The sequence below is a fragment of the Oenanthe melanoleuca genome, chromosome 2 (genome assembly GCF_029582105.1).
Source record: "Oenanthe melanoleuca isolate GR-GAL-2019-014 chromosome 2, OMel1.0, whole genome shotgun sequence".
Taxonomy (NCBI): Eukaryota; Metazoa; Chordata; class Aves; order Passeriformes; family Muscicapidae; genus Oenanthe; species Oenanthe melanoleuca.
The window spans coordinates 38,734,329-38,752,384 of record NC_079335.1 but is presented as its reverse complement, the minus strand read 5'-3'; the positions used below and the strand labels follow the sequence as shown (position 1 = coordinate 38,752,384).

At 38.0% G+C, this 18,056-nt stretch overlaps 1 long non-coding RNA gene across 1 annotated transcript; it reads left to right on the top strand.

The window, feature by feature from the left end:
- Nucleotides 1–956: 956 nt before the first annotated feature.
- Nucleotides 957–5,461, top strand: LOC130250231 (uncharacterized). The gene is made up of 3 exons (XR_008839943.1): nt 957–1,044; nt 4,064–4,190; nt 4,783–5,461. It is a non-coding gene; the product is annotated as an uncharacterized LOC130250231 (long non-coding RNA).
- The last annotated feature ends 12,595 nt before the right edge of the window (nt 5,462–18,056 follow it).

Below are 18,056 nucleotides of genomic sequence, written 5' to 3'. Positions count from 1 at the left end.
TCACAGAGACAGTGAACCCTGACACTGGTGCACATAAAAACAGGAGTCAAAGAGAAAAGTAGCAGACTGATAAGTGTAGGAATAGTTAATAGGGCTCTGCTGACAGTAACTGTATGGATTTGTATGAATTTGTGTAGCAATGGCTGAACTTTTTTCTGCTTGTTAAAGTATTTGTCTAGAAATAGAGATTTACATTATAACACTAGAAAATTGATTCTGTGAAGAGGTCTAGAAACAGACTGGATTCTCTGAGCCCTTTACTCATATTAAATAATGTGGAACAGAAGTCAATAAAATTACACTTGCAGGCAACTCCATATGTTTTTACTGTGTGTCTCTGGGATTCATTGTATATTAAGTTTTAGTTTTCTGACAAAAGTCATCACTCTTGGCTATGTTAGCTGAACATTTAGCTTGCATGCCCAGTATAAGAAGAATGGCTAAAGAAAACAGTGTAATTTTTAAATAAAATCTGAATTCTTTATTTTTTTAAATATTATTTTTTTTATTACAGATTAATCTCAGAGATCTTGGGCAGCTATATAAAATCTGCATTGGCCATGACAACACTGGAAATGATCCCAGCTGGTACCTGGAGGAAGTCAGACTTGAAAGTGTTGTCCCTCTTTCTTATGGAGTTATTTGTCTCCCAATAGAGAGCTGGCTTTCCAAAGACAAGGATGAAGGTGAAATGTGGGGAGAAGTGGCAATAGGAATCCCTGCAGAGGAGCTTCTGCCCTGTACATGCTCAGTATTTTAGACCATGTGCTCACTAACCATATCCTATGGGTATATGACAGTTCTTCATGTTTCCTCCAGGGCAGCCTGCCCAAAAGGCAGTGTAACCAGGAAGAAATCCCTTCCAGATACTTTCTAGCTCCAGGAGAGGGAAGTGATCCCTTTCCCCACTCCTTTCCTTCCCAAAATCAGAATACTAGCTGTTGGCCATGGCATCTTATCCTATAAAATGTTTGATTTCTCAGAGTGCCTGTACAGGACTGGTAACCCTGCTCTTTAGAGAAAGACAACAGGCAGGAAATCCAGGTATGTAATGTCATGTGATATCCAGTTCCTTTTAGCTAGCTTGAGATCATCCTTTCTTGTCCTGCATAAAACATACTTTACAAGAAGTCCATGATCCAAATCATCCCATATGTGTTTTTCAAATCAGGCTTGAGTCACAGCCATTCACATAGAAATTGTTAGCTGCAGGGTGACATTTGGGAACTTCAAAGTTTATGACAGCTTTGAAACACTTTGTTCTCTTCAAGTGAAGTGGGAAATAGTCCACCATATAAGGTTACTATTTAAAAAGTCCTGGACTTTTATAGAGAAATAAGGATTCAATATAATCACTATCTGTGTTTTTTTTTTTTTCAGTAGATTGTCTTTACATTAATAGAATGACAATGATGCAGCTGATGGCCACTAATGTCTGACAGTGATAGGTCTTACATGGATAGGTGCTATCATTTAACAAATTGGATTCAAACTGACACAGTGAATTTTACAAAGTGTCTGGAATAAAAAAAGATCATCGTGCATTTAGTGACAATCAAATAATTTCAGAAGAAAATATTACAGAAGAGAAAACCCTTAAGTCAAAAGAATATAATTCTCTGAAAAATATTAAGACTGTGATATGTGAATGTTTTATTGCAAAGGCCAGAAGATGCTGAAAAACATGTATGAGCCAGCTCACATTTCTGCTTTCCTCTTTTTTTTCCCCAGAATAGTTATTAACTGTAATAAGAGATTTCAAAAAATAAGATTGATCAGGATGAATCAAGTTCTATGATCATTGACATGTACCACAGTTCCATATGCCACTCACAGTGACATGTATGTCATTTACTGGTGCAATAGAAAAACAGTGCAGGAGCCAATTAAGTTGTACAAAAAATCAATTCAGCATCAATAATTCAAATCTACATTATGCAGTATGAAAAATCCATCCATAGAAAAGTACTAATATTCTGGTCAGTGCACTCTATTTATATATTTGTATATGAAAAATCAAGTCAGTTCTATCAAATGCTGGAAATATCTTTAAAACTGCACATTCATTTAGTCTTTAATCATTGTATTACTACATATTTCTTTATATTTGAAGGAACACTATTAAAATATGTATTTTAAGTATGTAAGAAAAGATACATTTCCAAAAGAACTTGGAAATTTCTCAAAAATTTAAGTTTTACTAATTAGTTATTGATTTTAGGAACATTTAAATTGAACATCAATACAAACTCAGCAGGGAGTCCAAAGGATTTCCTATTTATTTTCTCAAGAACAAGCAAATGAAACACTATCCATTTTCATTTCCCATTTGAAAGCTAATTGCTTACAAGTACTGAGCAAACCACATCAAGTCACTTTCTCCAGCAGAAGAAACTACATGCTGGTAATTACTTAATGAGGATTTGATATGATTTAAGAGTTTCTATTCTGTACTTTCAATTTAATCTGTTATCTTCTGGTGATACTAGATTTGCTTGAGTATAAATGTCATGTGCTGGAAACTTTAAACAAAGTGAACAAGTGTAAACTAAGCACATTGGTCTTGTAATTGCTGTTCTTAAATACCTCATTGCTCAGCTTCTCTCTTAGAAGAAATGGTAATTTTTCCTTATTCTTTTTCTCCCTTTCCCCAGGTGAAGTTTTCTATGCAACCAATATGGACCCAAAGCCTTGGAACTGTTTTTTGACTTCTCAGCTTCTTGGCTTTCTATTTTTTCTAGCATCTCATATTAAGATCTGAATTTATTTCCTGAATCTCACCTTCCTCTCTGAACTTGCTTCTTTTCCATTCAAATTTCTCACCTTGGTAACCTCTCTTAGTTTTTCTGACTGTCCCTCAGCCACTTAAAAAAATTGACAGTAATCTGGTCTCCTATTCCAAGGATTGATTTCAGTTCTTTCTCAATCACTCCATCACACCAGTCTCAATTTCCTTTCCTTTCCTTTCCTTTCCTTTCCTTTCCTTTCCTTTCCTTTCCTTTCCTTTCCTTTCCTTTCCTTTCCTTTCCTTTCCTTTCCTTTCCTTTCCTTTCCTTTCCTTTCCTTTCCTTTCCTTTCCTTTCCTTTCCTTTCCTTTCCTTTCCTTTCCTTTCCTTTCCTTTCCTTTCCTTTCCTTTCCTTTCCTTTCCTTTCCTTTCCTTTCCTTTCCTTTCCTTTCCTTTCCTTTCCTTTCCTTTCCTTTCCTTTCCTTCCCTTTCCCCTTCCCCTTCCCTTTCCCCTTCCCCTTCCCCTTCCCCTTCCCCTTCCCCTTCCCCTTCCCCTTCCCCTTCCCCTTCCCCTTCCCCTTCCCCTTCCCCTTCCCCTTCCCCTTCCCCTTCCCCTTCCCCTTCCCCTTCCCCTTCCCCTTCCCCTTCCCCTTCCCCTTCCCCTTCCCCTTCCCCTTCCCCTTCCCCTTCCCCTTCCCCTTCCCCTTCCCCTTCCCCTTCCCCTTCCCCTTCCCCTTCCCCCTTTCCCCTTTCTCCTTCCCCTTCCCCCTTTCCCCTTTCTCCTTCCCCTTCCCCCTTTCCCCTTTCCCCTTTCCCCTTCCCCTTTCCCTTTCCCCTTTCCCCTTCCCCTTTCCCCTTTTTCCCCTTTCCCCTTCCCCTTCCCCTTCCCCTTCCCCTTCCCCTTCCCCTTCCCTTCCCTTTCCCCTTTCCCCTTTCCCCTTTCCCCTTTCCCCTTTCCCCTTTCCCCTTTCCCCTTTCCCCTTTCCCCTTTCCCCTTTCCCCTTTCCCCTTTCCCCTTTCCTTTTCCTTTTCCTTTCTCAGGTTTCTTGTCCATCCAATGCATTTTTGACTTTGTCTTCCCTTTTCTCATTTTTTCCACATTGCCAAGGCTTCTAGGTCCATGGCTCCTTTCCCTCTTCCTATTACATTTTCTCTTTTGCTTTTCCAGCCCTGGAGATCTAAAAAACTTCAGCTGATCTGTCTTTGAAATTGTCCCTGAATTCAGCATATTGTTGAAATGGGGGACCCCTGGAGGTTTCCTCCAACACGTTTTGGTTTTTTTCTTTTTTCCTGTGATTCTGCTCGCTGACAGTCTCTCCATGTTTTATTCCCTTCAGCCTCTCCAGTTGCTGCCATGCTGGACTCCAAGACCATTTGCTGGTACTTAGACTCCCTACCCACACACACACAGAGAACAGAGGTGATCTATTTTCTAACACCACTTCCTCCATGGGCTGTCTTCAGGTATGGCTGAACTTTTGCTCTAAACAGGCACCTGATGCAAGAGATACTGAATTTTCTTACTGCTGTGCTTATGTGAACATAAATGTCAAATGAGGATATAAATGGGTAAATGTGTCCTGTTCTTGTTCACATATTCAAAGGAATAACTGTACTGAAATAAAAGACAAATACTGAGACTGAGGCAGGAAAAATTGCAGCTCTGAAGATTTAGTATGCTTTTCCACTTGGAGACATGTGCAGGCAAATATAGAAAGGTTAGAAGGTGGCCACTGACTGAAATGGTGCAAAAGATGACCAAAGCAAATAGAAATAACACATTATCTCAACAAAATTTTTATCCCTGTTTTATCACTCAGGAGGCACCTACTACATAAGCAAATAGTCAAGCTTCTTTATTGTAAAATTCATTAGCTAGTGTGTTTTTTCAAAGCTGATAATTTTCTTGCATGTCATGAAGAATATATATTTTTAGAATGCTGCTCCAAATAGTACTAGTGGAGATTAGAGACCATTTAATTGAGATTAGAGTGAGAACAATAATTCTAATGGAAATGTCCTAACCTGCTATTGTTTTTGTATTTGTGTCTTCTAGGTTAATATATGCACCACTTCTGAAGAAGATAGTCCCTCTTAACCAATATCAGCCATTAAGAATTTGTTGTCTTTTAGTCTCAATGCTGCTCTAACCTGTGTCTTTACCTTCTGGCATGGAAAAATGCCAAACACCCTTTGTGAAAGCCAGGTAGTAAACACCAAGTGACAAAACCAGAGACTGAACCTTACTGTTTGACAGATTGAGCCAAAATGACCATTTCATTGAAGCAGGTTTAGCCTATGGAAAAAAGGCAGAACCTGGAGCAATACTGTGCACTACTGTTCTGGATCTTGGTATGCCAGCATAAAGAGAGGACTAAACAGAAACTGTTGGGCAATTTTAATGCTGTGTGTCATTCAACATCTCCCCAGGTTTTGTGCTCTTTGGCTAGTTTGTCTGTTTACACTGGCAGCCTGGTGGGAGTGGATTTGCTCAGTGAAGCACTCAGTGCTAAAATCCCACTTAGTTAAGTGTTCAATGTCCTCTTTATGGGACTCTAGAGGGAAGTTACTTCAGGCTTGTTCTAGTCTGTTCCGAGAGACTGACTGCCAGTTTGTGTCAAGATTGTTGTCACTGTGTTCCTGGAATGTATTATCTGGCATAATTTCATCCAAAAGGAACCTAGTTCTTTGCTCTAAAACCTCTCCATGCTGCACACCAGAAAGAAGGAAGTAGAGCCAGCCAGGGGATTCAGTGATGTTGTAAGCAAACCAGTGTCATTAGGCACAGACAGCTGTGGATCTTCAATTCATTTGCTCTTAGCTAGAATTCTCAAATAATGACTATAATTTCAGTAGAATTACTTCCAAAAGAGCTGACAATGGGACAGCAGTTTGTACCAAGTCAGCAGAAAGAGACTAATGTTTCTGCCATGAAAAATTTCATTTTTGTATTCTCAACAATAAATTCTTCTTTAATTCTATTAGATTTGTTTTCTTCTCCTAAAACAAATCAAAATATTAACTTAGCCTTTAGTATGAAGCAGCTGGAGGTGTTTGTTTACATTTATATTTTCCTTAGGCAAGTGTCATAAGTCATTGAGTTCTGTTCAATAATCCTTCAAAATGAATTGATAATTTTATACTGTGCCTGCAAACTGGGACCAAATTCTCTCTTGTCGTTGGTAAGGCTTAGGAATGTATCAATTTTCTGTATTGGCAACCCTGATTCAGGTGCCCAGAATGGGAAATTTGGAAAAAAACGGGTTCTCTAACTTTTTTTCTATTGCCCTTAGTGTGCCCTTAGGTTACCTCTTCTTCACAACCAGGAAAACTTCCTTTCTCTCTCTCTTTTGTCCAAGGTAGTTAACTTCTTATGTTATCAATGGATGCCAGAAGCTGGAGTTGGGATTTTAAAATCTCCTGAAGCCTCATGATAGTATCTCAAGAGACAGCATTTTTATAGACTGAGCAACTAGAAATTTGCTATTAGTACACTTGACTGCTCACATGACTCTACAGTATTTTTTATATATTTGGTTCTGTCATTTTTTTTAGCACAGTTATTATACTGCTTTAAAGTCTGCCTTTTAGAAACTCCTCACCTCTGTCTTGTAACACTTTTAGTTCCCTTTTTCATCTGTTTCATCCATGCATCCATGCTGCAGATTTTTCTGTTTGGTTTCTAGAACTTATCTAAGGTTATGCTGTGAGCAATTTGAAGATTTCAATCACTTATTTTCTGAAAGGTCGTTTTCTTTTTTACTGAGTGCTGAGTGAGATTTTTTTTCTCCCTGCTATTCTATATTAATTAATCCTCTTATATCCTTCATCAAAGTTACTGTGTTTTCCAAGATATTTCTTCTATGACTTTGATGTGCTCCACATTGGGCAGATGCCTAGATGTGAGTCTCACAGGTCCCTCTCAATGCTGAAACACTGTTTCCTGACTTCTGTTGACCGGCTGGTTTTATGAAACAATTTTCAACATTTTTTTGCCTTTTTTTTTTTTTTCCCTGTGGGTTTACTTCTCTCTGGGTGTCTTGTCACCCCAGTTTACAGCTGATGTAATTTCACTGAATCAGCATTTCATAAAAGGAAATTACAACTAGAGAACAGGAGATCAGGCCATACAGTTCTGATTTTCAGAGTTCTGGGATGGCTTTTTCTTCATGCAGTGAAGGAGGTCTCCACTGCAGATGGGCCTGCAGCAGGGGTCTTAGAATAGGTTGGTTACTCAAAAGAAATGAAAACACATTCCCAGAGGCTGAACACATTATCTAGGATCCTTTTACTTTACTCTCTACACAACAAGCTGTGTTCTGTGAACAATATACAGAAAACTGCAAATGAAAAAAATTCACATATGGTGAGTCTTTTTGTCTCAGCAGTACATTCAATGGGTAGGTTTGTTCTCCAGATTTGGTTGTATTGCCCCATCAAACAATTGGTGCACCTTGTTTTATCTATTGCAGAGTGGCACTGCCCTTAGTTTTAAGCAATCTTTAGCTCAGGAGCCATTAGCACTGGCACCTTTTGTAGGTGCTCTGCAATCTAAAGGAGATGCTTGATAAAATTTGAAAAATTCAAATCCTCTCAGGCTGGTCTGTGCCTAGGTTTGCATTTGCACAGGAAAGACTTAATGTCCACAATCCACTTAGTGCATGTTTATTTGAATGTGCAGTTATTTCACCATAGTGGCCATGTTCACCATGTTCTAATTAGGCATGTGTGTTTTGGACAAGATTTTCTTGGCTTCATTTTTTGTGTGACTCTTATGAAATGCATTGTAACATACACTCAAGTTAATAAACATTCCTTTTATTATCCTAATATAAAACCCTGTATTGTAGTAGCCTATATTTGTAGAAAAAATTAAAGCACAAACTGGTCTTTTTTGTTAAGAAGGTTCCTGTATAAATAATGCAGATTGTGTAGCTTAAATAAATGTCAGACTTAACATTTTACAGATGGTGAGGGATGTATAGACACAAGAAACTATGTATAATATTTTCCAGTTTTTTACATTTCAAGATGTGCATGTTGTCTACTTCAGACTGATTTATTTAGGCTGGTAGCAAAAGAAAGCTCTGTTTAATGATCAGATCATTATCATCTCTCTGGTTACCACAGAGATGCACAGTGTAATAAAATGTACTGTAATTTATTTATCTGTTAATATCTTTGTGTTGTGTTATAATTACCTCTTGTTCTCTTCCTGTGTGTCCTTCCATGAAAAGACTTGTCGGTATTTTGGTTTTGTAAACATTTACTTTTAATTTTTTTTGCTTTTTAAAGTCTTGAATATGCTTTAAAATTGTGCTTACAGTTACTGAATGTTTTTATTTTTGATCATGGAAATTACTTGTAAGTAATACATTCTTTCTATGTAAACAGTCATAACATAAACAGTCTACACCCTTTCCTTTCCTCCCACAGATATTTAGCATTTTCAAAACTAAGAATGTTTGTAAGAGTGTAAAAGTGTGAAGGATATTTCATGTCAATATCTTTATCTTTCACTACCTGAAGCATCTTGCTTCATGGGCAGTATAGCCCTTTTATAAAAATTTCTGTCCACAGATTATTATAATTTTTATTTTTTTTTAAATGTAACCTCTTCATAATCAGTGTGGCTCTCTGTTTTGCTGCACATTTTCTGTCACAGTTTGCTGCCACCCCTTATCCTCTGCCCTTTAGCCAGCTATGATTATATTAGCAGTTATGATATAAAATGTAATTTGGATATATAGCTCAATTATGCTAATTATCAGGTCAATTTATCTTTGCTACTTGCTATTCATATCTACAATTTGTTTTAGTATGCATTTATTACTAAAAATATTGAAACTAATTTTTATGAGGCTCTTCCAAAATTTTGAAAATATGTGTGTGTTATGGAGATCAGTTATAAGTCATGGGTGGTGTTGGTACATTAATGCATGGATGTGAGAGCTGCAATGAATGCTTGCAATTACAGAAAATAATAAAATTGGTCAAGGAACACCACTCTTATTTGGAGTCCCAGTTGTAGCAGTGATAAAGAGTTGGAGACATGGTGTTTTAGGATAATTTTACTCAGATTAAAAGAAATACCCTAATTTGGTTAAGCATAGAGTCTATCCATCAACATTTCTCCTCTCTTTTAATACACGTGGGCCTATTTTTCTCCCTCAAGTATTATTTTAATCCTTGTCTGTCTTCTCCTCTGGGAATCAGGAGCAGCTGTTTTTCAGTGATGGTGGTCAACATGATGTTTGTGTTTTATAAACAGATTTGTGTTTTATAACAGATTTATTTGAATAAAAAAATTATGAAAATTTCAGATTCTAGTATCTATTTGGTGTTTTAAGGGTAACAGTATTTTAATTAGGTTTTGCAGAGTTTCAAGCATTTTGTTGTATTCTATTTTCTTCTTTCTTCCTTCTTAAAAGGAACTAATTGTGTTTCTTAGAACTTCTATTACCTTTCTTCACTCCCAAGAACTGTTAAAATTACACACAAATGCAGCAGTAATCTTCCCTGTGATCTACTACATAGCAGCAGAAATGGCCAGCTGTGATTAGAATAGAAACACTGCATGGAAAAAATTGCCATTAAAATGCAAACAGGAATTCTTTTTTTTTAAAGTCGCAGAGAAAAAAACTGAAATGAAACATTATAGTATATGATCACTGCAAAGAAATTTTTAAAAATAAATTTGTGCATCAGGGTAGTTATAAAAATAATATTAACATGGCATAGAACATCTGAATACAGTAATTCCAAATAATATTTCAGAATTCTTTGTAGATTTATATATTTTTTGGTCTAGACTATAAGGAGAGGCATTAGGAAATTGTAAATATATTTTAACTGAGAGCTGGTTTTGGAAGTGGTATTCATTCACTAGTGACAGATGTAGAAACCTTCCAAAGCAAGATGACTGTTCACTTTTTATAAGTGTGGGAGCTGTTCATCTGCTTGCCCACCTTTATATGTGGGTTGAAAATCTAATCTGGATTTGTGGTTTTTATTCCTCTTTTAAGATGAAATAAAAGTTAACAACCCAGATAATTGTTTTGCATAAATCTGGAGATTGAAAATGCTTAGGCAGTGCAAAGTATCTCTTATTTCAGATGATGAACAAAACAGTTAGGTGGTCTCCAGATAAATTGTAAAGATAGACTTTGTGAATTAGCAATGCATAGCAATGCTCAGCATAATGTGGTTTCCTTAAGCTTGGTGTTTTCATATTTTTATGAAGAGAATTAAAAGATTTGAACCTAGAAGTGACAAATTCATGTGTATGCACATTGCTACTTGCAAACTTGAAAATCAGTAGAGTATTCTGGCAAAATTTTGATGAGGAAACTTCAGAATCTTGTGCAATCTGCTAGGGCAATCTCATGTTTTTTCTTCTTGTAGTGGTGGTGGTGTATGAGGTCCATGTATACACAGGTGCTAAACTTGGTGCTGAAACAGATTCCAATGTATATCAACCTCACTGGGACAAGAGGAGATGCTGGCAAAATGAAGCTCCATAGATCTAAGAAAAATAATGTTAAGTTTTGACATGGACAGGTAAAGTAAAAACAATGCTGCTTCTGATAAATAAGAATAAATTATGACTAGAAAGCTTTCATCAAAAAATGTAAATACTTTTATTTACAAGGTTTATTCAGGCATTGACCATTTTCTTTACTCAAAATTGCTTATATAATTGCATCATATGGATAATTTTTATCTGCTTGGTCAACCGTTTACTGAGAGCTTTAGATATTAGAATTTGGAATTTTGGTTATTTGTATTGCACATGGAGATAAAATGGTAACAATAACATTTTTGTTTTCCTGAACAGATCACTGTGAATTTTAGAATCAAGTTCTAAATCTGTATTTCTAAGTATGGTTTCCAATCTTGGTGAGACAGATAGGGCTAGAAAATATAATACAGACACAACCAAGTAATTGAAACTGATCATTGTGTCATGCCAAAGTATCAGTGTTATCTCTGTGGAGTAATTTTTGGGTTTTATTCATCTTAGAAAGTTTTAAAGGATCCTCACTGTTTGACCAGGATGAATATAAAACAACTATATTCATTTGAGGGAAAAAAGGAAGAAAAAAGAGCAGAAAAAAAGCTTTTCTATGCAGTTAGAGTCAAAGCAATAGCTATGTTGAAGAGCTTTGTCATTTTCCTTGTATGGTTCCACAGATGGATATTTTCTGCATAAAGGCTGTCTCACTGGGAGACTTGGAGAAAGTTCTGATTAGCCATGATGGAGCTGGTCCAGGTAGGATTTAATTTCCTAGAGACCAGTCTGTTTTCAGGCCCTTTTTAAACCAAATGCACTTGTTTATGTTGCATCCTTCATGGAAAATGTGACAGAAGGTCTTGCAGTGATAAAAAGTCTTCCTGCAGCTTGATCACTGTGATGGGATGATGAAAAACTGTGGTAATGGACAGAAAAAAGAGCATGAGTTTAATGTCATATACTGTTATTCCACTCTTTGTTTTCACAATTATTTATAAGAAAGCACTATTTTTTTTTGCAAGTAAAAAACTCTCAAAATTGTGGCTCACACTGGTAAGACAATCTTTCACTAGACAAACAGTGAAAACTATCCAGGAAGGAATTAAAGATATTCAGCAGCTGGTTTGCTACCTGACAAAATTTGAGTAGCTATAACACAATGTCCTTGCTGTTTTGGGCAATTGTGGAAGATTTGATTATATATTTGATCTGTGGAAGTCAGTGTGGAGCTGTTCCAGTGAGTGACATTGCATTCAGCTTGTAGGTTTCTCAGGAAAAAAGAAAGAATTTGGTAATGAGATGAATTTTGGGTACAGGCCCTTGAAGAAACGTGCATCCCTGGAATGATGTAAATGAAGAAAAAGCATTTAAAAGCACCAAAGATGTAAATTCTACAAATGTGCTTGCAGACCAATATCTAGGAAGAAGCTAAGTGAAGAGAAGGATTTTTAGGCAGTGCAGGGCTCCTCTGATAACAGATTAGAAAAGCCCTTTTACCCTTCTCTGTTCTGAAATGGCCCCAGGCAACACCCATCTTGCTGTCTACATGCCTAAGGTTCTGAGCAGGCTTGTGACTATCACAGAAATAGCCATAAAGTGCAGCCTGGGAATGGTGTGTGGTCTTGTTTGCTGTAGCTGTAGTTCCATAGAGTTTGCTCTACTGCCTTCAGCAATATGGATGATTGTACACCTCAGTTTCACCATGTAGTAACCCAAGACATAACACAAAAGGCACCGTGGTGGAGCCCACCTTCCCTCTATTCCCCACAGAACCATACCCTGCTCTCTTCCCTCATATCTCCTCATTGCTCCTCATATCTCAGCACAGATTGGCAGGATCAACACTGCAAATCTGTAACCCAATTCAGCCATCTCCAGATGTTTTTTGGCTTTGGAGTTCAAATCTGTGGCTTTGAAGCACTGTCTGAATAGTACAATGGATTGAATTCTACCTGTAACAAAGTGCATGCTTTGGTAGTTCAGAAGGTTGTTTGCTGTAATCAGCACAGACACATCTCACAGACATGTTTTGAACTGTATCCAAATCTAGCTCCACATAAACCTAGTCTGAGGAGACTGGGGGATTGAGAGCTCGGAAATGATGGTGACTCAGGAGAGACTCAACCTTTTGGGGATTGAGGAGGAGGCAGGAGGGTTCCTTTGCAGGTGGGGCACCCCTTTTTCTCATCACTTGCCTGAGTTACAGGGCAGGAAGGTCTTTAGTCTTGATCTGGAGCACCCTGGAAGAACCCTAGAACATGTTTATTTAAGGGTCCTAGGCACAGATGTACTCCCACAGCCACTGTGAATGAGGAAAGCAAAGGAATTTTGTCCTAAAGAGCAGGGTTTGGTCCAAGCACTGCCTGCAGATACCCTTCCTATGTGACAGAAACTGCTGCCTTCCAGATTGAGAGGCAGGCAGGGAGGCAGAGCATAAGGATAAATAGAATGATTGTTGCTTCTGACCAATACACCCCTGGTTTGCTGCAATGTGCTGATAGGAAATGGTGTGAGTCGAGCAAAACCTTGTAAGCAACATGACATGTGAGTGGTGCAGGTACAGTGAGAACAGGATATTTGAAAAGGGTCAACAGGACAACCAGACCCCACACTAAGATGACCATTGGAAGTGATCTAGATCAGCATGGATGTGCCTGTGGTTGCTGCATTTAGAGAAAAGATGGATTCAGAAGCAGAAGTGAGACTGCACAGCCTGCTGGTCTCACTGTAGCAAGGCTGAGTGTGTGCTCCCTTCACCATGCACACAAACACATTTATAAAACACATATATGTGTGCACACAGCTGAGCAACACAGACAGGAGCTCTGCAAATTCACAAACAGTACAAGTGGCCTTTCCCTGTTACCCTCTGCAGCTGATCAGAGCAACAGTCCGTCAGTGTCAAACATAAAAAGTACGTGCAGGATGGATGTATAAAGCCTCCAGTAGCTGACTTTAGGCAGTCAGTCTTTCTGGTTGCTGGCTCTGGATCCTTGGATTCCCAGTTTTGCCAGTTAGTGGCACCAAACCATTCAAAAGCCCTCCAAGGCTGCAACCCCACTCCATTTGCACAAGACAGCATAAGTTTTAAAGATTTGTTAATTAATTTTTTTATATACACAATAGGAATTTCACTCTGACCAAAGCTTTCACAAAAATCATGATTGCTGTCATAAACACATTTGTCCCAATATCCTTGTGCCTGATTACAGAGAATTAAAAGATGTAGGTTGGGATATGAATAGTGTTGACAGTTCAGAGACGTATGAATGCATTTGGCTCCAAGGGAAAAAACCCACCTCTCTTAAAAATTAAAACAGTATAAGGCAGAGAAGGATTGCATCTCTTATGAGAGACAAAAAATAATAAAGCTTTCATTCTGTTAATATATCTTGTTTATTTAGATGAGATCTGTCTCAATATGATCTGTGTTTCTACTAGGAAAAGATAATCTGGGCTTTTTTTCTTAAAATTTAATTAATTATTTTAAAAAAGCATGATTTCACATGATAAACTTTTGTCATTTCAACACAGACAGTGGATGGTTCCTGGATAAGATTGTCATCAAACATAAAGATGGAGAGGAAACTCAGGAGGTTGTATTTCCTTGTAATAGGTATGTCATTCATGGAGAAAAAGAATTTGTTGCCTGCCAGCAATGTAATGAAAAAATTTTAGAGCAGATATGTGCACACAACCTAGATGTTTGAGCAATGCCCCAGAGTTTTCAACACACAAGTGGTGCAAAATTTTACAGCTGAAGACAAGGAAAAGTTTCCTATATTGGCATGGAAGGGAGTCATAGCCTAATGCAGAGAAGCCCCAAACCAAATGTTGCATTAGAGGAAAGGTTGATTTTTTTTTAAAATCTATATTTAAATTAAATAAGCTTTCAGTTCTCAATCTTTTAAGGAGTATTGTGAGTGATGATCTGGAATGACATAGCTGCCATCATGGAAACAGGGTGGGATGACTTGCTCATCTGCAGTGCTGCCATGGATGAATATAAACCCTTCAGCAGGGAGAGGCAAGGAAGGAGAGGAGGTGGGGTAGCCCTGAATGTTAGGACATTTCTTGATTGTCTAGGGCTTGATGATGGTGATGATGGAGTTGGGTGTTTATGGGTAAGAACCAAGAGAAAGCCAACAAGGCTGGTGTCGTGGTAGAAGGGTCCAGGTGTTTTACAGATCAGCCAACCAGGTGGAAGAGGCAAACAAAATGTGCTATGAGCAGCTGGAAGAAATCTCACAATTGCCAACTGTTGCTCCCATGAGGGACTCCAAATGCAGTAGAGCAGAGGAGGACTTTAGGAGGTTCCTGGAGCCCATGGAGGAGAACCTCCAGACAGTTGGTGAGGCAGCAGAGAAGGGAAGACACCCACTGGATGAAGGAAAGGCTGACCCACTTAATGCCTTCCCCTCAGTCTTCAACAGTAATACCAGCTCACAGACAGCCCCCTGAGCTGGAACAAAGGAGTGGGAAGCAGCATGAACCCCACAATCCAATCAGAAATAGTCAGTGGCCTGCTGCAGCTCCTAGACACACACAGGTTCATTGGGCTGGATGTGATCCCCACGAGGGTACTGAAGGGACAGGCACTTGGGTCACAACTGCCCCATGCAGTGCCACAGGCTTGGGGATGAGTGACTGGAAAGCTGTCTGGTGGAAAAGCATCTGAGAGTGCTGGCAAACAGCCAGCTGAACACGAGCCAGTGTGTGCCCAGCTGGCCAAGATGGCCAGTGGCAGCCTGGCTTGGATCAGCACAGTGTGGCCAGCAGGACCAGGGCAGTGATTACCCCTTGTACTCAGCACTGGTGAGGCTGCATCTCCAATCCTGTGTCCAGTTTTTGTCAAAAAATTGCTTTCAACTTTTAGAAACTGCTAGTGATCTTTTGTTTCTTAGGACAGAATGAAGAGATAGGTGTCAGAAGTTAATCAAGCTGTTTATTTCAACAAGAGTTGCAATACAGTGGAATTTAGACTTCATGCATAAGAGATTTATTCATAGAGTTTTGTTACATACAATAAATGAAATGTGTTATGGATTCTTGGGTTTAAACAACTACAACATCAACATGGAGTCAACAGAACAGGAGCCGATAGTGAGCACGTATTTATTTATTTTTAAATAAGTGAGGTTGTTGAAGATTGGGAAATATAATTTGAACAAGGGGGTTCAACTGAATGAATATGAATGTGTGCTTGCAGTGAAATGATATTGCAGAAAAGCTTCTAAAATTTATCAGTATAAAAGAAAAGTAAAGAAGTTCAGTTTGTTGTAGGAGATCTCCAAAAATTTTAGAAAATTCCGGACCTGCAGGTTTTATATATCATTTGAAGTATAATGACTATAACTAACCACTGCAGATTTTATAATGGTCTGACATGTACATGAGTCTCTGAATCAGTAAATAATTAATGTTTCATATAGTGTACTCCATATAGTACTACTGCACTTCATACAGCTACCATGAAAATTCTTCTTTGCCTGGAGCAAATTGAACCCAATTCTTATATGAATGAGGCCAACTGTGCCAAAGGTAGAAAAGAAAATTTGATCTTGGAAGTAGTTTCAAGGTGTAACTTGATAAAAGGTGTATAAAATACTATTGGAGACAAAAGGTAATGGTCAGATGATATATACTATACTAATAGTTTTTATTAATCTTATTATTTTTGTTTTTGCAATGAAAGATGGTTAGATGAATATCAAGATGATGGGAAAACAGAGAGGGAGCTATTGCCAACAGTAAGTATTTTGTTAAAGAAAATTTGTTATAGCACTACAGTATATACTTAATGCCTAGTTATTACAGAAGAACTCTTCCAGATAAGACCATAACTTAAGAAAAAAGTGACAATAAAGTCTGCTTACAATTATTTTTCCTGTTCATATTTTAGAGGATGACAGTTTAATGAAGACATTCCTTAAAGGTAAGAGTTGTTTTCCAACCATTGTTTTCTATACCGTAGTTTTTCCTGGTTGAATTAAAATCAGTATTGCAAGAAATATGTGAGCAAGTGACCTCATTTGTATGTGTGTTTTCTTGCTGTGAGAGCTGTGAGAGAAAATGACAAATTGGCTGGCAGTACTCTACAGGAAGGACTAGACCTTTATAAGCAATTGAGAAAAAACATAAACTATTTCTATTTTTCTTCTATTTCTACTATTCTGTCCTGAAATCAACGAGGAATTCCTCTGAGAAAAGAATCAAGTCCTGGTTTGTTTACCCCAATGTCACTGTCATTTAATACTTTGGGACAGGTCCCCTAGCAAACATCAGCAAGTTGAAAAATATGTTGTGAAGTGTCAGTGGAAACATTATCAGGTCAAAATTCCAAAGTAGCCAGAAATAATGCAAGCTTAAACTCTAAATCCTCCAGTGAAGCTAAATGTAGTATGTGCACTCAGTTGGCTAAATCTTGAATTAATTAAAAGACATTAATAAAGAACTCCTCACCCAACTTTCTGATTTTATATCTACAAAGACAGTGTCATCCTTGTAATGCACTAGTACCATCTCCATGTTTCCTCCTAATCAGAAAAGAGAAACAGACTGACACATGTATTTTTTATGAACATTTAACTGCAAATGGCTATTTTGTGCCACTGTGTCTGGGAATTTTATGGGAGCAACTAAACTAAAAAGTAGTGCTTCCATTTGTCTCTTAAAACAGTGACTTGCTTTCTGTAGGATGAGTCCTAGTCTCTCAATCTAGTTCCAGTTTCAGTGAAAATTGGATCAGTTGCATTCAATCAAACAGTTTAGCCAACAGCTTTATTATTCCATAAAAGCATAACTTTGACAAGAGGAGAATGATGAACTCAGGTAAGTAAAGAGTTTCTCACAGAGAAAGTTGATTTTCACAAGTGACTTGGAATTGGATTTTGGATTTTGCATTCTGCTAAGTGCACAGTTCTGAGAGACAACCATAATATCTGTTTCACCTTATGTTCAGAAAATAGACTGTATTTTACTATCAGTTCCAAATTTTTTCCAGCACATTTTCATTTTCCATTATGTTATAGTCAGCAGGCACAGATGCACAGGCTGCTCATTGCCTGTGAGCATCAAGAGTGATCAGACTCAGTATGTGGATTATGAGGAGAAAGGGGTGGCTTATTCTTAGCCAGCTTTTGGAATGTCCCACTGTCAAGATGTCCAGGAGGACCAGAAACCACTGAGATCAGAGCTTCTGAAAAAAGGGGTTATAACAGAGGAGAACATTTTTAGGAAGTTATCTGTCAGTTGGCTATGACAGCTTAGCTTGAGCTGCTCTTCAGCCACCTTTGTGCCCATGGGCTCATTCCAGTGTGGAACTGAGATAGGTTAGAGATTGGACTCTTATGCCTTATGTGAAAAAGGTGATGATCAGGACTGATTTTTCACAGTTTGTGTTGCTATATCATTGATCTCATAGACCTCACATGATTGAGTTTTGTAGGAGGGTAACAATCACAAGAGTTTGGAAAATTATCCTGTAGTCTGTTCTGTGTCATTCTATCATGACTCAGTGACAATGTCAGAGCTGGTAAGAGAACATTCCAGAGATGTAGAGTCCTGGAAGAAAAAAATAATTCCCTCAGTTTCTCCCAGCACCTGTAGAGAAGATTTTACATGGTAGGATAGTGATAAGCAGTTCCCTTCAGAGTGGAGGAGAAAACTTTCCATGTAACATATATTCACTGAATAAGAGGCAAGTGGAAGTTCTGATGTTAGAAAGCCAATGTTTTAGGCACTCATGTGGTCATATTCTGTATGGGCTTCAGGGAAAGTCATAACAAGCTGATTGGCACAATTCAGTGTTTGCTGAT